At 40.4% G+C, this 22,771-nt stretch overlaps 1 long non-coding RNA gene and 1 other non-coding gene across 2 annotated transcripts in view; one reads left to right on the top strand and one right to left on the bottom strand.

Annotated features, from left to right (window-relative positions):
* LOC134751459 (uncharacterized) overlaps positions 1–22,771 on the top strand; it is a 255,547-nt gene that overhangs the window by 37,364 nt on the left and 195,412 nt on the right. The gene's annotated exons all lie outside the window — the stretch shown is intronic.
* On the bottom strand, positions 2,981–3,053 carry Trnas-gga (transfer RNA serine (anticodon GGA)). The gene has a single exon. It is a non-coding gene; the product is annotated as a tRNA-Ser (tRNA).

The raw sequence follows: 22,771 nt of genomic DNA, 5'->3' as shown, positions 1-22,771 counted from the left end.
TAGGGTTCCGTACCCAAAGGGTAAAAACGGGACCATATTATTAAGACTCCGCTGTACGTTTGTCCGTCAGTCCGTCTGTCTGTCTGTCACCAGGCTGTATCTCATGTACCGTGATAGCTGGACAGTTGAAATTTTCACAGATGATGTATTTCTGTTGCCGCTATAACAACAAATACTAAAAAGTACGGAACCCGCGGTGGGCGAGTATGACTCGCACTTAGCCGGTTTTTTATGTCTGTTTTTTGCGCGTCGTTGGCGTATGTGTCGCCACTAACAGATAGTTTTAAGTTAGGTCCCCACTGAAATCCAGCGCCACGGATTACCGCGGCATTATGCTGAGTAATTGAGTATCCTATTCTCCCGTTTCTCACCTTTTAAATAAATTAATGTACCTATTATCCGTATCGCCAAATAATGTTAAAAACATACCTGGAACAAAAATAAATAAACATTAATTGATTGTAGATACTATATTATTTCATTTGTCAATGTCCGTCGTGACGAACATAGCCTTATTTATTTTTTTCCTAACCAGAACCATTGGGACTGTTGAGGACTATTGATTGCCAAATTAAGGGTTAAAAACAGGTGATTTAAATCTTAGCATAATAAATATTAATGGAAGTTAAATAATGTTATAAGTGTCTTACGTTACAACGTACCTACGACACGAGACACGACAAGTACGAGTATTTGTGGTATACCTGTGATAAATGCTTTTTTTATATGGTTCAGATATTTTATTCAATTTCTTTTTACCAACTTACATTGACAGTTAGACCAAACATGCAAGTTATGAGTTACAGATATACTTAAAACTAATTAGAATAAGCTTATCACTAAATTTAATTGGCATTTCTGGGCGTAAATATTGACTAGGTATGATGACTATGATGTATGATATGGCCACAGATAGGTAGGTAGGTACTAAATTTTCTCCTCGCTTCGCTTTTCGTCGTAGCTACAATAATATTGGTTACTTTGCAACCTGTCTAAGTATTATTCTTGGTAAAATAGCAAACATTACCCAAGAGAAAGTTAATAAAGGCAACAAACAGAGCCTCCGAGTCAAGATAACATCAGAAGACAATGCCCGTACATAATTTATTATAGTCAGGCAAAAACGTTGCGGCTAGGCCTCAAGTTAAACTACCGGTTGATACTTAAGGCGGGAGAGGATGGAAAATATACGAACGATGGATGGATTCCTTTTGCAAGGGTGTCCTCACACCCTTGACCGCATTCCTGCTGCGGAGACTACCTATCTATTCGCGCCTCATCCTCGTGGGGCGGTCTTTCGTCGTCATTGTGTGGAGGACTATGCGATCTGGTGTGGGCCAGCTTTATCGCTACCGGCCGTTATCCGACCCCACGATCCCTAGCCTGGTTTATCCCGTTTGAGCGGGACCAGGTTTCGGGGCCGCAGTGAAAGCGACCGGCAGCTTAGGCTGGCGTGTGCGTCGTGCCTATGTGTTGGCGTCATCCGATTGTGTGTTGTGTTGTGTCGTCTTCTTCTTCGCAAGTACGCTGTACGAACGAAGCCACTAACTCGAAGGCTTCAAAACACATACTGCGAGCGTGTACGCTTGACGCCGACCACCATATTGTATCTGTTTTAACCAATCGTTTCTTGGTGGAGGCTTACGTAATGCCTTGGTTTTCGGACGCCGCCCGCTGCATGCCGCGTCACATTGTATAGGAAGCACTATAAAAATGGCTTCTTTTCTCCATAAAATAATATTTCAAGTCAATTAACTGGAAAATTGCATAGTTCAAAGAATATTTGCTGATAAATGCAAAAGAAGAAAAATAGCGTTCGGCGATAAAATTGATATTTTTACGGACATATTATTTTTCGCCCCGCGTAATATGCCATTTTAGATTGGTCCACATATTTTTCTCCGCTTAAGACGCTTTTTTGATCATACCCTCAGAATATTCTTAAGCCAATGTTACTATATTTTGCTGTCGTGTCCGTCCGTGTGTCAGCAGCCCAAACTAAGTAACACCCCTCGTCACGCGTCAAGCGTAAACCGCGGAAGGGGTGGGAAGGGCCAAAAATTGGTTTTCGGCTCGCCTGAGCGTTTTATTAATTGGTTAAGGGATGCTTTTTATTAACCGCCGGGAGTATTAAGTTTTGTTTAGTATTTTGTGTGGTTGTAAACTGAAATAGATGGCAGTTCAGTTCAGTTTTTAAAATTTAATGGCTTCAGTCCATTGGGACACTTTAGCCAGTGTCAAGGTATGGGGAGCTATAATATAGACGAATATTGTACGGTTAGTACAAGACAGTGTACGGTTATTAGACTTATTAGCTCTTGTAAAGCGATAGCAGGACTATACAAGGGCCACGAGGAGCTAGGTAGCTGTAAGAGTAAAAACACCAGAGCACCATTATAACAAATATTTATTAGACAATCACAAAATATAAGAGTTTAGTTGTGGATAGTACGTGGCGCGTACAACGCCCCAAAACCGATCTACAAGATGGAGGACGCTCCTAGTGATGTGACATTCCGGTTATGGTAGTGATGCGAGGACCGATAAATGACGATGCCGACTTTTACTGGATTAAGGGTCGGTTGCACCAACTGTTTGTGATCGTTAAAGAGTTCGCTAAAATTCATTGTATGGAAAGTTTCATAGTAAACCGCCGCGGCGCGCCGGTTGATGTTGTTCTTACACAGATTGACTAAGTCCCACAGTAAGCTCAAGAAGGCTTGTGTTATGGGTACTCAGACAACGATATATATAATATACAAATACATAAATACATAGAAAACACCCATGACTCAGGAACAAATATCTGTGCTCATCACACAAATAAATGCCCTTACCGGGATTCGAACCCATAATAAGCTATCAGTATTACAATGTTAACAACGTTAATGAGCAAAAACAAAAAAAAAATATCCCGACTCATATCACCAAGATGGCAGTAGATGTCATATAGTAATGAAATAGTGACAAAGGCCTCCAGTGGTGAAGGCCTGATTCGAACCGGCGTCTTTAGCAATCCAGGCTAACGCCTTGAACCGCTAGGCCACCCCGCCACGCCATTACCGGGTCAATTTATCACTACATAGTATAAAACAAAGTTGCTTCCTGCTATCTGTCTGTCCATATGTATGCTTAGAACTTTAAAGTTTTTTATTGATAGATTGATTCAAGAAGAAGGTTTATATGTATAATACATCAGTATTGCACCCGTGCGAAACCGAGGCGGGTCGCTACTCGCTAGTTATAACAATATAATAAAATCATATTGTTTTTGATTACACTTCTTTTTTTCGAGAATGTCATCTGCATCAGTATTAAGAAATCTATCAAGCACCAGTAAACATTTTAATCTATTTGTAGCTTAATCTCAAAGGCAAGAGGGAGGGGGGGGGGATATATTCAAAGGACCCATAGTAGATTGAGCAACGTCTTGGAAAATTAGACGGCGTCGATTCTCAAATAAGCGGAAAGATCCGAGATCGGAACCTATGACCCGATATGAAGAATCAGTGCTTGCTTTTCTTGTCTGATGATAGCGGGTTTGAAAGAGTAAAAGTTCGTTATGATCATGAGATATGTTGAGACATTTTGTGTATGATTAGGTCAAGAGATTTCGACTCGAAATTTCTAGTAATTCCTAAAATATGTAATTTTTGGGAGATAAGATTTTGGGAGATAAGCAGCCCCCACATTTCTCGATTTACTTACAGTTTTTCATTATTTGTGACGTTTTCAATCAAAAGGTACCACATTGTCGCTTGTCGATAAGGTTGATTTCTAATTGAAGCTATATGGCAATAGCGCCTTACTGACAAGCGACAATAAGTACCCTTTTGCTTGAAAATGGTACATTTTTATAAAATCGGTTGAAGTTACTACAAACCGTCAATGAACAATATACTCGTATTTTCTTGTTGATTCTTTACAAGCCTTTGAAGTATTTTACCAGGGCTTGTAATATTTAGATACCTCTGAAATCCGTTAGGGTTCGTAAAAGACTGCCGGTCAAATATCAAAAGTGCGACCAATATCGGAATGATAAATATCAAGTGACATGAATAATTCTTTATTTACATACAAGATATATACAGTGGTACTACGTAAAACATTAGAGACATTGAAAACACTGAACTCAAAAATAATATGTGATTGCGTAAATTATTTGCTTTTACAACAGTATATTACAAAATATAATCACCCATATCTCCTGAACACAACTTATTCGTATTTCCCAGTCCGCTAACCTTACGCTTTGGCACATTCAAGCAGCCGTTAGCGGCCACTATGGAGCTCAAAAGTGGACACGCTTTTTCATTTGTAGTCAGCCTCTTTCGCACTCATGAAATGGTCGTATACATGATGACTTCCCCTTTACACAATTCAATTATCTAAGCGTAAGCGTCATTCTAGATCTGTGGAAGCGTACTACAAAAAAATTACAAGCTTTTATTTAACTTGCCCTGTTAGTGGGGGCAAATTTTTGGAAGCTATATTTGACCCACTTCCCGATTTCCATTTGAGCTGAAATATTGCATACATATAAATCGGATGACAATGCAATGTTATGATGACATGGATAGAGCTGATCTGATGATGGAAACAGGAGGTGGCCATGGCAACTGTGATAAAACAACGCAAACTAATTGTGTTTCTTCTTCTTTTGATGCCATGCCCATCTAATGGGCGTCGGCGGTCAGCATGGCATTCAGCTTCCTGGTCTTTGCTAATCTCTTGAGAGCGGCTGCGTCTTTTGTAAGTGTCCAGTCCTTAATGTTATCTATCCATTTATATCTAGGTCTACCTCTCCCTCTTCTTCCCTCGAATTTTCCCTCGATAATTGTTTGTAATAAGTCGTATTTCTTATTGTGTTTGGGGTTATTAAAATCATCTCGATGAGTATTAGTTGCCTGTGGAAAGAAAATAAAAGCTTGTACCAAAAATGAAATTTTTGCCAAAAGCTTATTTAGGATAAGTTCCCGAAAACATTATTCATCAAGTTATCGCCATCTTGCCGAATTGGCACAGATCGGTCGGACATTAAAATTTGCTCCAACGGAACCTCGGATTCAGATTTATGCTAGCTCCCGCATAAATTGCAGTTTCCTGCTAAATGTATCCATTACACGTTGACACTTATTAGGGGGGAGTTCCGCTTGTGCGATTATGTGGGGTTAGTTTAAAAATGTTGGCGTTGCGTTTTAGATTCGATCTAAGCCTGCACCAACATGGAAAAAACAATGTGAGGTACCTAGTTTCAATATAAACGATATATTTTCATAGAAATTTGACATTGCCACACTTTCATTGCAAAGGCCATGCAGAGTTTGCAGAGTTGTCTGTGACAAGATAAACGACCATACAACATAATTTAATTTAGTCTCTTTTAGGACTTCTTTTCAAAGGTATACTCGCATTATTTGGTGACATGCCTTTTTTCTTTTTTTTTTTAACGTTGGAGAAATGCGTTTACGCATGCCACCTGGTCCGGGGGAACCAGGAGGGATGACGGACTAACCAGAGGACTACCGTCTAAAACCACCAACGAGTGCCGAATCTGCCTTAGATGGGGTGCCGCAGGGTCGCTATCAGCATTCGACCGCATGCATTTGGTGACACGCCTAATTCGGTGATACAAGTTTTGAAGCACCCAGGAAAGCTAGTAAATTACGGCTTTTTAAATGGGACCTCACGGCTTCATGGCTTCGGCGGCTTTGTGGTGAGGCAAATTTAAAAGGCCCTAATTCACTAGCTTTCCTGGGTGTCCTGCTTCAAAACTTGTATCACCGAATTAGGTGTATCACCAAATAATGCGAGTTTACCCTAGGTACTATAATATCCACCGCATGTCGTATTGTTTTCGTGATCCATTAAATACGAAGTGAACCATTGAAGAAAAACATACGATGCGGATATATTTGCATCATGTAAAGCATCACTTTCGGCGCTATATATAATCTAACTTCGGGCCAAAACATGCGATACGTGAGCCACGGTTTGCGGCAGTTGAGATTTGAGATATTAAGTTTGCGCTTAACGCATGACTTACACACCTTAAGCTACGCCTTTTAAGCGCGTCAGTAGCACGTCTGTCTGTGCGCACTAGTTCATATCCCAACTATTCTACAAATCACACACCTTGTCATCTATAGGACGACAATCGTGCGTTAGTCGCGCGTCAATCGCAACATCACATCGGTACCCTAATCCCCCGTGCCCTGGCCCTGGTCCAAGCCAGCGGCCGCGGATGACGGCGCCGCACTCGTTATCGCACGAGTCTCACCCACACAGAGCTACCAGAACCAGCCTTTAAAGGAAGACGGATTCGTACTTAGTTTTCATTCGTAAACCTTATTATAGTTTTCCCAGTAGTCCGTTAGTTTTTCCAATACTCAGTTAAAAACTACTTCGCTAGGGGAAATTTTAATTCTTTTAGTTACCGTTCTGATTGAACGTCAACCTTCACCAAGAAGGAGTTTTGGCCAAAGGGTGTTAAGTTCCGACTGTTCCGCGGCAAGCACCCTGACACTTCGGTGTTGCGTAATGCATCGTAGCCATAAGGTATTTTGTAGTGCTCAGTTTTAAGATATCTTTTTCTTCTTCCAGTGCCATCTCCTACCGAAGGTCGGCTATCATAAGGGCTATACGAACTTTAGACGCAGCCGCGCGGAATAATGAGCGTGTGCTCTGTTTGAACCATGTTCGGAGATCTTTGAGCCATGAGTTACGTCTTCGTCCGGATGATCTTTTACCTTGGATCTTTCCTTGGATAATGAGTTGAAGGAGTTTATATTTCTCGTTTCGCATGATATGACCAAAGTACTGTTAAGATATAAAATACCCTAAATGTTTTTCGCAGCAACACGGTTCTAAGGACGTCCGCTAGCTGGGGCGGTTGAACGAAGCGGGTGAGCGGATTAACGAAAAATAGCATGTGAAACGCTAACGCAGACGGGTGCACCCGCGCCAGATAGCGGACGCCCTAATAACTAGTGGATTTAAAAAGACTCCGCAGAATTTTCCAGTCGAACTTGCATCTGCAATCAGTTCAAAAACTTGGGAAACAACTTGAACATAATGGACATCCAAATTGAAGAGTACTCGAACGAATAAAGCAAACTGCAGAATAAATCTTACAAAAAGCTTTACCGACGAGGCATTTTATAATTTCCCCGGGTCTGGGCCTTAATGGGAATGTTTATGTTTCTTGCGACACTGGGATACAAGGGAAGGGCGTAAATAACGACGCTGTGACAATTCTATGCAAATCGGGCGTGCGAAATGCGGGTAATGCTGGAAATACACTGGCGAAGGAAAACGTCCGGAGAAAAGCGGTGGTGGTGGATAGAACATTAATAATTGTGGTTTTATAAATTATCATCTTTCTCGCTTTTTCCCAGCTTTTTGCCACGGCTCATGGGAGCCTGGGATCCGATTGGTAAATAATTCCGAAAAATTACGTTGGCGTTCGTTCTTACCAAAGCGACTGCTATTTGACCTTCCAACCCGGCGAGGAAACTAGGCCTTATTGGAACCAGTCCGGTTTCCGCATGATGTTTTCCTTCACTGAATAGCAACTGACAAATATCAAATGATATTTCGTGCTACACAAGTTCCGAAAAACTTATTGGTGCGAGTCGGGGTTCAAACCACGACCTCTGGATTAAAAGTCGCACGCTTTTCTCCATAGGCTACCAAAATAACAAAAAAAGCCTCGACGGTAAAGGCCGACGAACTCACGGGGAAGTGCTTTCTTTCAGTATACGTTATCTGGAATTTTACTTTCCATTTCCTATTAAGCGGCTCGGCTGCACGTTTGCAACGTTTTACATTTAAATAAACGACAGTGTATCCCCAGCTTTACAATTTTGCTCGCAGTCAATACAACAGATCTGAGCAAATGACTTATTTATGCACCGCGGTTCCGTATGGCCCGGGCCGTATTTGTTGCCCAATTTATATGGCCCGCGTTTGGACCCTTTCGGGGTTCCGTCGTAAGATCTAGGATAAGGGGCGTCAAATAATCGTAATGTTTGGTTATAAACTTCGGTGGGAGATTTTGAAGATCATTTGATGTAAACACACAGTGCAGATAAGGATATCAATTAAGGTACTCTTCGTATTCAGACTATTTAATGCTGCCGATTACTGCTGCAGTAATGCTGCCGACTGCATTGCTGATTTTGACATTAACGGCAGCTATGCAGTTGGCAGTAATGTCGCGCTGTAATACTGCGGTGCATATTGGTATTCGGCCGCATAGTACGCAATATTTGGCCGATTTCCGAATATATATTAAATCACATTTAAAATCGGGTCTATCGCGAAATTTATTTTGTTACCTTTATTTACCGACGTTTCGACACAAGTTTCACTGGTCGTGGTCGCGGCTAACTTATGTCCCAGCAAAATGTCAAAACAGAGACTTGTGTGACTACCCGACGAAACGTCGGTAAATAAAGGTAACAAAATAAATTTCGCGATAGACCCAGTTTTAAATGTGATTTAATATGCGATTTCCCAATATTCGGCAAAAATTGCCGAATGCGCCGCATGTCGATTATTCGTGACATCTAATACAAACTTTCACATTTGTAATATTAATATAATTACTAGGTCCTGTATAGAAAGGCTAACGCCTGACCCATGTCCTCACATTAACTATGATGCATCATTAATAACAGGTAATAACTTGTAATTTTATTGCTAATAATCTAACGGACATCGAACCTGCATTCATAAGCGACGGGAAATATTGCTTGCCTTGAGGGTTTGATCTCTGTTGATGAATGTTTAATGAAATATTGTTTAATTAATCGTTTATTGTCATGTCGCTTTTATAAAACACATATACATTCTTCTGTTTTTAAGTCACAAAAATGTACCGAGTATGGTTATATAGTCTATACTTTTTGGCGATCCCCCGTCCGTCTGTGTGTAATATATGTTCGCGATAAACTCAAAAACTACTGAACGGATTTTCATGCGGTTTTCACCTATCAATGGAGTTTTCAATAGAGTTTTCAATGGAGTATCAATAGAGTATCCATAGAGTGATTCTTGAGGACGGTTTAGGTGTATAATTTGTTAAAGATTTGTGTAACCCGTGCGAAGCCGGGGCAGGTCGCTAGTTTACTATAAGCCCAACCTCAAAATCGCGAAATAAATGCCGTTTCATTCGCTGAAATGTTTCAGGTTTCAGTCGTGTCGGTATTTTCACGCTAAAAACAGCTAATTATACCAGTACCTACAATATTAATTGTACCTACCTAATAAAATTTTAATTAACAGAACTTATCAACCAAATATTTCCCGAAAATGTTTTCCGTTCACTGTTCAGTTTCCGGGAACTATCAATTACTGAGGTTTTCCATTTTCCCGATTTTTCCGAATCATGGAACAACAGCAATATCCGGATCATTTGTTCCGGATATCACGCGCTGGGGCTCGATTTGACATGTTTTGATGACTATTCGCCACATGACCAAAAACTTATAGCAATGTTATAAAACTATGAAAACGGATTATATCGCGTATATTGAATAGTTTCAATATACGTTTTCATAGTTTTATTTCATGAGTAACTATCGCGGTAACCGAAGACAATATTATAGCAATGTTGTTAAAACATATATATAAACCATGTAATAATACGTAAAAATAGGATAGGCAGTGACACGTATGTAAATTCCATGGATGCTCATATGAGTAAGGTATTCAAATAGATAGGTAATAGCTTGGACAAAATGTATTTAAAAACTGAGTGTATATTTCTCGCACCGACAGGATGTATTTTAAATTCATTCGATATAAGCCGTCAAAATAATTTGATTTTTAAAAACTATTGCGGTAAGGGTAGACAACATTATGTATATTTTAACTTCTAGTTTAAATGCAAAGTGTCCCAATATTAATATAAACACAAGTGCATGTGTCGGGTGCACTGCATTCACTGCATAGGAAGGCATAAGCTGCATGGTTATAGTACTGACACAGATGCTATTTTACTTTCTGGAATAGACTTCAATGTTTATCTAAAAACTACAGTCACAGGGCGGACACGCTATACATCAAAAATCACTTGCGTTTTTTATGTGTGAACGTCTGTACACGCGTCATGCGTCATAGTGTGAGTAAGTTGCTTAAAAACAGTACTGAGCGGTCGGCAAAAGGTCATCAATCTGCTGTCACGGGGCGAGGTAATTCGAGTCGGGGCGGGGCGGTGCGTGGCCGTTCTGTATGATAATACTATTTGTTTATTAGTTCAAGTTACTAGCTAACAAACGCGCACTGTTGCGAGCTCGCTAACAGTTAATAGGTTCCAAATGTCACAACTCACCTCGGTCCCTACAGTGACAGCAAAGGTGTTTCAGTGGTTTATTAGATACAGATATAATTCGCTTTGGTTGGTACTAATACTCCAAATGGACAGAAGCAATTTTATTTTTAAAAACTGAACTGATCCTGTTCCATTAGGATTTGTCTTTGGCCGAAATACTCCCGTAAAGCTCTACCTGAGACTTACCTAAAGTTCAGAATATATCAACCATTTTGAATCACATCATCATCATCATCATCACCAGCCTACTTTCGTCCACTGCTGGACATAGGCCTCTCCTATTGCACGCCATTGAGCACGATTTGCGGCAACTCTGAACCAGCTCTTGCCAGCCACCTTGCTAAGGTCATCGCTCCATCTAGTCTGAGGGCGTCCTACGCTACGTTTGGCGATACGCGCGGTCTCCACTCGAGACCATATCCAGAGCTCTACATCCTTGTTTTTATGTTTTGAGAGCCACAGCGGACTTCCCCTTCCTGTTCTTATGTGGAAGCTTTTTACCAGCCCCGGCGGGTTTTGCGCCCAAATTAATATGCTCCAGTCACATTATGACGGTATTCGTGGGACTTGCATTAGACAGGCTGTTCCATTTTATATTTCCCGTATTTTAGAATTTGCAATGCAAAACTTAAGTATACAGAAAAGTAAAAACACTTTTAGAAGCTTATCTTGGTTTTGGGGGCACAAGACAGTAAGTAGAGAGGCATCAAATAGAAAGTCATAGCCAAAATAAATCACATTTACAATCGGGTCTGTGGCGAAATTATTTTGTTACCTTTATTTACCGACGTTTCGACACAGGTTTCACTGGTGATACCCCAATGTTAATAGGGAAGATGGTTTTAACTTATCGGCAACCAGAAGTTAAAGCCAAGGGAAGGGATCTATCTTCGGATGTGTGCGTGGATGTTGTGAGTGTTGCGTGTCGGACTATTGAAAATAATTAACATTTATGTGTAGTGGGTGAAATGTGTCTACCCCAAACTTTTCACACACTTTTCGTCGGGTAGTCACACAAATCTATGTTTTGACATTTTGCTGGGACGTCAGTTAGCCGCGACCACGACCAGTGAAACCTGTGTCGAAACGTCGGTAAATAAAGGTAACAAAATAAATTCGCGATAGACCCGATTGGAAATGTGATTTAACATGTGTTCAAAACGCGAAAGTTTTAAAACTTTTCGACGACACGACGATATATTTGGCCAATTTGACTATGTACCATTTAAATGTTACATAGCCAAATTGGCCAAATATATCAGTAAACCATAGACGGTGCAGGCCGGGGTTCAGGCAGACCAAAAAGGAGATGGCGAGACGACTTGGACGCATTCTACCCCAAATGGTGGGAAAATGGCGATGACAGGGTCGAGTGGAGAAAACGAGGGGAGGCCTTTGCCCAGCAGTGGGACACCAAAATAGGCTAATAAAAAAAAAAAAAATCATTAAATGTCTTCCTTATAAATATAAAACGATATATTTGGCCACTTTAGCTGTCTCTATCTATTTGATACCGACTTTACTTATTACTACGATCATTACTTCTTTAGTCGGGTGTATTTATAGGGTTATATGCCCTAAACTTTATTTGTTATCTGCCCTGCACTGACTTGGTTCGCGTACAAGGGTCGAAATTCGTCTTGGTTTTATCCCCAAAAAATGTGACGGAGTGGAGCTTTTTGTATGAGATGAAATTTAGTTTTTCTCATTTAAAATATAATCTACAGATAGAAAGACATGCGATAGCACTCGTTTTTTTATTTATTTGATAGAAGACGGAAATACAAGCGTGGCAGAGTGGTCAGAAACAAGACAACGAAAAGAATTTTGACCCACAAGTCATTCGACTGTACCTACCTACATTACTACTATCTGTACGTATGGTAATTTTTCCTTTGTTTAACCATTTTTGTGGGATAAAGGTACAAATATCGTAACATCCAAAAGTACATACTTTCACATTCACATTCATAATACCTACTTGGTAAGATGTAGAGTTTATTATTCTAAAGACATACTTTACCTTTGCCGGTAGGCCTCCAACGAGATGGAGCGACGACCTGGTGAAGGTCGCGGGAATTCGGTGGTTGCGAGCGGCACAGGATCGGTCGGAGTGGCGAGCCTTGGGGGAGGCCTATGTCCAGCAGTGGACGTCTATCGGCTGACATGATGATGATGATGATACTTTACCTACTAAAGTAATAAATACTATATAGTGTTATATACATAGAGAGATTAACAGACATACAATGCGTGTTTTCATTTGTATAAACATTAAAAACTTGCAGCAAAATAAACATACATTAATCGATTTAAATTACTACAAAATAGCCACTACAAAGCAAAATAATTTAATTTGACGTAGGCGATAAAAAAATGGCTGAAAAAGCGCTCATGTACCCTATCACGATCCTTTCAAGCAATGATTATAAACTATGTCCACACGTGGGTTTAAAACGCTACCTTTATCATTTATCATTATCCTATCTTCCACCATTACACCGTTGAAATGTAAACTCTACGTTAATGACATAAAGTCTTCACTTCAATGCAAAGTAATTTAGATTGAGAGTTAAAGAGAATTATTGGAAATTGCGAGCGGATACCACGAATGCCTAAGGATTGAAATAGCATACAAAACTCGGCTACTATCGGGATCACAGGCATTTTAACCATATATCAGTGTAGATAAACGAGTGTGTGACACGCGACGTTTTTTAGGTCATTTCATGACAATGTGTTTAAATAAACTTAGGGTTAGTGATAAATTTTATGTTTATTTTAAGTTTAATCGATGGGAGGGCACGCCATGTTGGATGTCAGTTGCATTTGTTTATTTTCAACATAACAAGTCTAAAATTAACCTAAATTGAAATGACTACATCTAAACTTTCAAAACATACATAATTCGTGTAATGCTTGGAACATAAATGCTTTGAAATTATAACGACGTTCCAAAGATAAAATTGCGCTACTACCAAAACGTTTCACAGAATAAGATTAAGGTGCCAAAGTAATCTACATTATCAGTACAAGTGCACCGTCTTTATTCAATTCGTTCCACTATTAAGAAAATCTAAAAACCAACATAAAAGCTTTATGAACCAATTCAAACTAGTTTCCGAGAATCCTATTTTAAAAATGGACGTAATGGCCAAAGATTTCTATAGAATATACGCCGTTTTGGTACGATAGTAAGGCGGAAGGAAACAAATCCTGTGAGAGCTTGCAAATTTATTTTTGCCAATAAAGCTGTAGCCCAATCTAAGGAGCAATCGGAGAAAAACGGGGAAATCTCATTAAAGAGCTGTTTTCATTCGATAATAGGGTTGGCACGTTGGTTTTCTTAAAATTTTGTGCGATAACCTTAACTCAACCCGGAAAGGGAAAAAATTGTTACTGAGTGGAATCCACGGAACAGATGGTACAGGCCGGGGGGGCAGGCAGACCGAAACGGAGATGGCAAGACGGGGTGATGTCTCTATTGTTTGACATAATTATTGAAAGTCATAATGTAATGATTGTCATATTATCGTTAGTCATAATTTGGTTCTTCTCAGAAACGCGTAACTTTTCAGGATTGCCATAAAACATACCTAACCTATCTGTAGGATCCTGAAAAGTTAACTGTTTCGGAATTATGACTAATGATAATATGACAATCATTTGTACATTATGACTTTCAATAATTATGTCGAACAAAGGGACCCCGGCGGGACGACTTGGACTCATTCTACCCGAAACGGTGGGAAATACCAATGACAGGATCGAGTGGAGAACACGAGGGAGGCTTTTGCCCAGCAGTGGTACAATAAGTTAGGCTAATAAAAAACACTTCAACTACAAGATGGAGAATAGAAGACACGAGGTTTTGCTCGGCATCTATATCCTGTCTGTACCTACTTATTTCGTAGATCGCGACCGTTAATTTCAGTTTTTTTATGATATTGGAGGTAAACGAGCAAACAAAAACCCGATGGTAAGCAATCACCGTCGCCCATGGATACCGACAACACTACAGGCGTTGCAAGTTGCAAATTACAAAACAATATTTTTTGGTGCACTGCCAACCCTAGTTACTACGGAGACAGCACAGACGGTCTAAGTGAGTCCTCCGTCGAATAAGACTTCCAGATATTCTGTTTACACTAATTATTCACACGAAATAAACGAATACATGAATACGTAGACGGAACTAGTACAAAATTGAATTATAGCATTTCTTCTTCTTTGTCGTCACATGTCAGAGTGGTCGTGGTCGTCATATGGGCCCGTGGGAAACTTCACAATCCGTCGCCATTCTTCCCATACTGTAGCCATTCTTGTACACCCAGGCAGCAAAGTGACGTCAGCGACGTCATAATGACATAATAATGACGTCATTATCACGTCACTGACGTCATAATAACGTATAAATGCTACCACATTCGTGGAGTGGTACATTGAGTGCATTTTTGATTTTTGACTAAGTGACCAACGCATTAGTGACCTATACCGTGCCTTTTGCTATCAACTCTTCCTTGCACTACAGGTCGTTCCACAGGTATATTACTACGCTACGCTACACTACGTGTAATATGTCCAAAGAAAGTGAAATTACGACACTGGACGACGGAGGAAAGACGCTGTTTAATACCAAGTTATTATTATTATTGTATATATGGGTTCTTTACATATCTTAGTACACAAAGTACTGGCGTAATGAAGTACACGGGCCGAAGCCAAGTGCATTTCATATTAAAATTGTATAATGTAGTTTCTAGTCTAGGCCTGTATGGCTAAATCATTCTTTAAAAAATTTCGGGTGATTCGGCAAGTATTTAGAATTGCGGCTTTCTGCATAACAATGTAAGACGACGGGGGTAATGACAGGGATTTTAAGGAGGTGTGTAGCTGATGCTGGTACTGGTAGGAGTCTTAGCGAGTTCCTGGAGAATTGAGACGTTGGTTCGGAACTGTGCCAAGGAGGAGGTTATGCCAAGCATTCTTCTCCAGCACCACATTTCTATAGCATCGATCTTCTTGAGCATTTATAGCACTGGAAAGTGGACCGTAATAGTCATTCAGAAAAGAAAATAACTAAAATCGTCTGATGGTAAACAAATACTGTCACTGCAACACCAGAGTGAGGGCTTGTCAGTGCGTTGCCGGCCTTTAAGGTGGGAGTACGTTCTAGGTTGGCAGGTCAGACGGTAGTAATTTCAAGTACATAATTGAAAAAAAAAAGTAATTTTAAGAACTTAAAACTTAGTACAAAACACTATCCCAAACCACTATTTAGTAACCCAGTTACGAAAAGATAAATTCCCCGTTCGGTTAATTTAAAATCAATTGTTCCGGCAAATACCTGGGGTGCTAATGGAGCTGCGGGCCCATTATAGACCATTAGGACATCACAGGGGCCGAATAAAATACTAGTAGAAACCACTTCAGGGCTGCATTTACACCGTAGCGAATTTGGTTATTTGGTTATAACTGCAGCGCTTCAGGGATGTTCGCCGCGGAACTAACTGACGACTTCTATGCCGTCAGGCGTAAGCGAATAGCATCTCTGTTGTGTTGGGTTCGGGACAGTCACAACAGTATACTCAAGGTCAAAGCAGACAGGGTGGATTATACATGTACCTTCCTGAAATTTTGGATTGAACTAAGTGTAAATAATTAAATAATTTAGTAGTAGTAACTAACGTAGTCATAAGCCAAACTAACAATTCTATGGATAAAATAATTATCTGAAATAAAGAATTAATAATAATAATAACTATAGCCTTTGCTGCGAAGAACTCATACTTTTAATGGCACTTACATGTCTTCCATATCAACTTTCTTTCTTGGTTCACTCTCTTAGAGGATGGTTTAGAAAACCATAGACTATAAATCATCACACGGGCCGAATGTGATATTAGTAGACCAATTAGCGAATTTGACAGCCACTGTAAATAACTAGTAAAAACTACTTTAGGGCTGCATTTACACCACACCGAATATATTTTGTTTGGACCCGGGTATGTCCTTAAACTGCGTCCGGACCCGGATATGTCCTTAAACTACGTCCAAAAGAGAGGTATGGGCACTGTGAATGACATCTCGCTTTGTGTGGTAGGGCACAGGACAGCGGATGTCATTCCAGATCTAGAGCAGAGCCCAACTGGGGAAGTACCTCCACCTTACAGAAAACCGCAGCCAAATAACACTAGACCCTACTCATAGTGTTGTGTTCCTGCCGGTAAGTAAGGTTTCCAGAGCTCAACGAGGGAGAGGAGTGTTACGGTCGGCAACGCGCGTGTAATATCTCCGGTGTTGCAGGCGTCCATAGGCTACGGTAACTGCTTACCATCAGGCGGGCCGTATGCTTGATTGCCACCGTCGTGGTATAAAAAAAAATATTATTACGATTAGGTCATAACTAGTTGCCTTTGTGAATGTCAGGAAAAGTCATGAGGAAGGTAAATTAAATAATTATTATACTACGCTATTTAGTTCTTTGCGAAAATTGTGTATTTTTACAACAATAAATAAACGACCGTTTTGGCAAAACTTAGTTATTAATCTTATCGCAGCCTAATCAAAAAACTAAGCATAGCTAAATTGGTTCAAAATTATTAACAAAGTCCGACTAAGCCTGTGTCCACTACTAACAATTACAAATTTCATGGCTCCTCTACACGATGGGCCATCATACTGGCCCACTAAGATGGACCGGCGTGTAGAGAGGGTAGTTGTGTCGGATGGCTTATGGCGCGGCGGGATGGCGATGGGATGGTCGCGGTGTCGGTTTTTAGTCCGCACATCAAAGCCAGCGATGGCAGTACGCATCTGCACGTGGGCCATTCCACAGTGCGTGCTTCGACGCGGTTGTCAACAATCACATGGCCAGATGGCTCAGCGCTGGGCTATCGTGTAGAGGAGACAACCATCGGCACTATCGCATGGCCATCTCGCTGGTCCAGCGCTAGGCCATCATGTAGAAGAGCCATCACTGTGACGAAGTAGGCCAAACTAATTTTGACGGCGTTTTATGATATACTAAAATATATCGCTTTAAGTAAAATAATCACGGTGTAACAGACATCCTCGGTGAATCGCCTCCCCATTAAGCTGTAAACAAATCGAAGGATCACGTACGGCGGCCATTACTTGCGGCTCCTGCAAATCAGGCGTGAATATACGAGCGGCCCGGAAATGAGCACCCCTGCCGATGTTTTGCTCAGGCGCGTTGGGCGTTTTTAAGGTTCTAAAAAATCAAATGTATTCAAGGTACAGAAGATTGATACAGTCATGCGATTTTGTATCAGCGGAAGTATGAAGTTAGCGCCTTTATCGTCTGTTACCGTGGCTGTCACTTTCTAACAAGTGCGAGAGTGATCTAAAAGTGTAACCATCATATGTGTATGAATATACACTTGGCGATGATTAGTCTGACCGAAGTTGGTCACAGCAATTGTGTGTTTTAGATAGACATTTTCTTCTAAACCCCGGTCATAAAAAAAGTATCTTAAGGTTATGAAACAGATAGGCAAGATATAGGCATATTTAATTATAAATTGCCTTATAATTGATTAGAAACTTTCGCTACAAATAATTTAACTGCGCATTTGACGTTATTTCAATACGAGGATATTTTCCATAAATACATTAGGTATGTTAAAAAGATTACACGGATATTGATTTTAAAACAAATTCCCTTCATTATTAGCTACAGCACTGCCCCTAAACCAATTCTATATGCATCGGCAGTACATCAGGCATGAATATAAGGAAATGAGCATTCAACGCCGTATCCTATTGGGAGGATGTTTTCCTTAAACTCGGATGTAAGTCGTGTTGAAATATGCGAATGCGCACTTAACCGACTTTATATAAATAAACGTTTTTTTTATTCCTTTAAGAATAAGACATATACTAGTGACGCGCTTGTTAATGACATTCGGGTGACAACTACTTTTTTACGGTTCCTTATAAGGAAAAAAAAGTGTGTGCGTGTAATCTTTACGCGCGATTGAAGTAAAACTTCTTTGACGATGACGTTTATCGCTATGTTGGCACTTTGACGTGTGTAATATGCGTGTGTCACTACTGAGCGTTACTTCCGTCAGAAAAAAAAACTGAGTTACCCTCTACTCCCTCTAGTCGCGCATAAAGAAGTTTTACTTCAAAAAGTTTGGCCTCTCGAAGAGAAGAGAAAGATTTCAACTGCAGCTGCATTACTGCTGCGACGTTGACACGGGCCCTGCAACTGTCAATTATCTTGATAAAAAGTAACGTTCGCTGACTACCCGAGTAGAGCATTAAAACAAATTTATCAAGCAAATTGACAGCGCAGCAGTAATGCCGCAACAGTACTGCAGCTACAATTGCCGTCCGAATGTCACCCTTACTTGTTCTTATTTGTCTCGTTTTCAATCTCATCAGGTTGAAATATTTAGCAATTTAGCAACTACTATATCTACTCCAAATATACTCATAGAATGTTTATCCAGAAACTTCCTCCCTCGCACAGCTAAACTGTGGAATAAACTGTCTGCCCTGGTATTTCCGGACCGATACGACCTTCAATCCTGCAAAAAAAGAGCTTACTACACATACATATAATCACGCCTGTTTCCCGGAGGGGTAGGTAGAGACCACGGATTTCCACTTGCTACGATCCTGACATACCTCTTGCGCTTCCTTCACTTTCATAACATTCCTCATACACGCTCGTCAGTTTAGGGTGCTCTTGACCTGGCCTTTCTTCAGGAAGAGCTTACTCCTTTCTTAAAATACGGCAACGCACTTCTAACCCCTCTGGTGGTGCTGGTCTCCATGGGCGACGGTTATTACTTACCATCAGCCGATTCGTCTCCTAGATATAAATTAAAAAATGCTAAAAGCTGCCTGCGTCAAGTGACACACTTCAGCAAACTAATATCAAGAACCAATATATTAACACATGCAAGAATTGGTTCTCATTGAACGAAGGAATAGCCCATAAATCGGCCCGAATTATGATAATACCGATGGGGTAATGTATCAAATGCCGATAATCTTTATGGCATTTTGATGGACTGTCTCCAAGTATGGACGCCTATTTATTACTTTTTTCTATTATTAGGGAATTAAGGCGCGATCTTACTAAGTAAGCCATTTTACTGAAAGTCTTATACACCCCATGGAACAAAAAACTTGACATATTTTTTCCCTAATATAGATGGTACTCGTGATTCTAAAACAACATAAATTTTCAAACAAATAGGATCCGGTGCATAAGACTAAGCTACCCTTTGAGATCGAAAACAATCGCTCCAGTGTATAATCGGTCTTGGAAATAAGGAGAACCACAGGACCTAATGTCGTCGACAAAGTTTCCAGAGTTAAGAGCTGACAAAGAAAAAAGAAAAAAAACTAAACGTGGCTTCGGAAAAGTGGTCAAGATTCCGTGTTACGTTATTTATTATAATGTATGTTTCTATATAGTTTTATTACACTCAAAGGCCCAACAAAATCCAACTACGCACCTCAAATCCAACCAATAGCAAGCAGCAGCGAGCTGAGATAATAACATATAGATACCAATGCAGCTTGCTGAAGAGATTTTATGCCTTGTTTTTAGGTGGTTTAGGTTGAAATTGGATTGGTTGGTGAGGATAGCTGGAGCTCATGACCAATAAAAGCTCACGATGGGCCGCAAACTGTTATAATCAAAGATATAGTTTTATAGAAGAGTCTCCGCCGTTTATTTCCGATTTTAGACCACTTGACCAACTTTATAAAGCACAAACAAGATAATTACTGCTCGAACCGACATTAACTCGATAAAACAAATTCTCAGATCTTCTGTAGGAAGTATACAATAAGAAACTAGTGGCTCTGTGAGCTGTAGACTTCGCGTTAAGCTTAGAAAATGTAAAAGTGAAAAATACTTAGTTGAGTCGTTATCACAGTAAACTCAAAATGCTCTTAAGCGCCATAGATGCTATTGGCGCTTAAGTTCTTTATGCCAATATCCGCATTTTGAAAAATTCCCAAAAACTGGATCGACAAAAAAAACTATTTAATCATAGAATCTGGTCACAACATTTTACGAGAATCTGCTAAGAGCTTAAGAATTGCGACCTGTAGAGAACATCCGTATATACCTACAAAAGCAAAATGCGCGAGTTAATTAAGCTACTAACGCTACGGTTAATTAAGAAATAAGTTACCTACAAGAAGGAATAGAATCCGCGCAAGAACCTATGTCATCGACAATGGTTAGTGGCAGTGGGCTGGGCACATTGCTGGGTTACAAAAATTGTTGTTTTGTCATTCCAGATATAGAGCAGAGCCCAACTGGGGAAGTACCTCCACCTTACAGAAAACCGCAGCCAAATAATACTAGACCCTACTCATTGACTTGTATTTCTGCCGGTGAGTAAGGTTGTCAGTACAGAGCTAAGCAAGGGTGCGGTGTGTGTCGGCAACGCGCATGTAACACCTCTGGAGTTGCAGACGTCCATAGGCTACGGTGACTGCTTACCATCAGGCATAGAGTAACCTACGGAGATATCTATCTTTGCCATCAGGTAAGTCATCACTTGCTTGTCACCGACGTAGTATAAAAAAGAAGGGCTTAGTCAAGCAAATTTCAATGTGCTCTTCTTGCACTTCTAGCATTTCGTGTATCTTTGTGCAAACTCGTGTGGTTGTTATTAAAAAGGGCCCAGAACAATCAGAGAGAGGCTCGGCGCGCTCATTCCGGATCGTATCCAATTACGGCGAGGACTTACGGCAGAAAGAGATACACTTGTGTAAAGACGAAGCACAAGGTGTCATTAGATATTAGGTGTATGAGAAACTTGGTAGAAATAAAAATGTCGTTTTGACAAAAAGCTAAGGAAACCATTGTCCAGCCCCAGCCATGCGCCGTGTAGTACTTAAATGACAGTTCGCCACAGTATCTGCCACTGTGGAATACTTTTCAAAGGAGCACAAGCTACTACACTACATCTTTAGGGTTCGGTACCCAAAGGGTAAAAACGGGACCCTATTACTAAGACTCCACTGTCCGTCTGTCCGTCTGTCTGTCACCAAGGCTGTATCTCATGAACCGTGATAGCTAGACAGTTGAAATTTTCACAGATGATGTATTTCTGTTGCCGCCATAGCAACAGAAGCTGCCGCAGAAGATGCCGCTCTGGTATTGGACTCTTAAGTCATCGCAGACGTTGCAATCAACCTCTCCGTAACACCTGATTTTACCTGACGCTGCAACAATCATCTGCTATAGATGTCGTGGCCAATGATGATGATATAACAACAAATACTAAAGAGTACGGCACCTTCGGTGCGCGAGTCCGTTTCGCACTTGGCCGGTTTTTTTTTAATTTACCGCCTTTCTCCACTGACAGAAGTGGTTTGCCAAATTATTATCCTTTATGGTAAGTTATTAGAGAATGTTTATACTTGTTGCCGCGTAGTCTGATCCGCTACTTTTGATGCTAACTGTACGAGCCGGGATTCGAACTGCGACCTCGCGGATATGCGTCAATAAAATTCAACAGCGGTCTCAGAATAATGTGTTCAGAAATGAATCTTTTAAACCCAGCTACGTTGTTGCATCAAAAGCAATATTAAATGCAATTTAGCAGGAAAGTGACCTATTTTCCGACTGCCGACTACTGAGGCATGAATAAAATTATATTTCCACTATGCCAAATAGCATTTTCCACAGCATCTACCGCTTTACGAGAGAATTGAATCAACTGATTTGGTTAAGCTGTAATACTCTAATCGACGAGTTCCTTTTTAGGATTCCGTACCCAAAGGGTAAAAACGGGACCCTATACTAAGACTGCTGTCCGTCTGTCCGTCTGTCCGTCTGTCTGTCTGTTACCAGGCTGTATCTCATGAACCGTGATAGCTAGACAGTTGAAATTTTCACAGATGATGTATTTCTGTTGCCGCTATAACAACAAATACTAAAAAGTACGGAACCCTCGGTGCGCGAGTCCGACTCGCACTTGGCCGGGTTTCTTGTAAATGTACAGACAGAGGTCAGAAGCATAAACAATTATATTTTTATTATTATATTGTTAATGCCGCATATTTAATATATACGAAAAAAAAAAAAAATATATACGCTAGATGACGCAAATACCACGATTTGTATTGATACCAAGCGTGCCGACTTTTTCATAGAAAATTTACGCATAATATAATTTTAAAATTACTTATCTGTCATAGGAAATTTGTTCTTGCCTTTGGGTGCTCGCAATTTTTGGGTTGTTGCAGTTAATTATCATGCAACGAAGCATATTTTAAGTTTTCACGGACGTCTGGCTGCAACAACTGACACGCGTGGACTGTAAAGAGCGACGGTCAACCTCGACGCTTGGTCGGGGTTCGGACACGCGAAGTAGATGCATTTGCGTCTTCTATGGTATATTTATTTATGTGGTTAAAGCGGCAATGGAA

This window comes from Cydia strobilella, chromosome 22, assembly GCF_947568885.1.
Source record: "Cydia strobilella chromosome 22, ilCydStro3.1, whole genome shotgun sequence".
NCBI lineage: Eukaryota > Metazoa > Arthropoda > Insecta > Lepidoptera > Tortricidae > Cydia > Cydia strobilella.
This window is presented reverse-complemented; position numbering and strand designations above follow the sequence as displayed.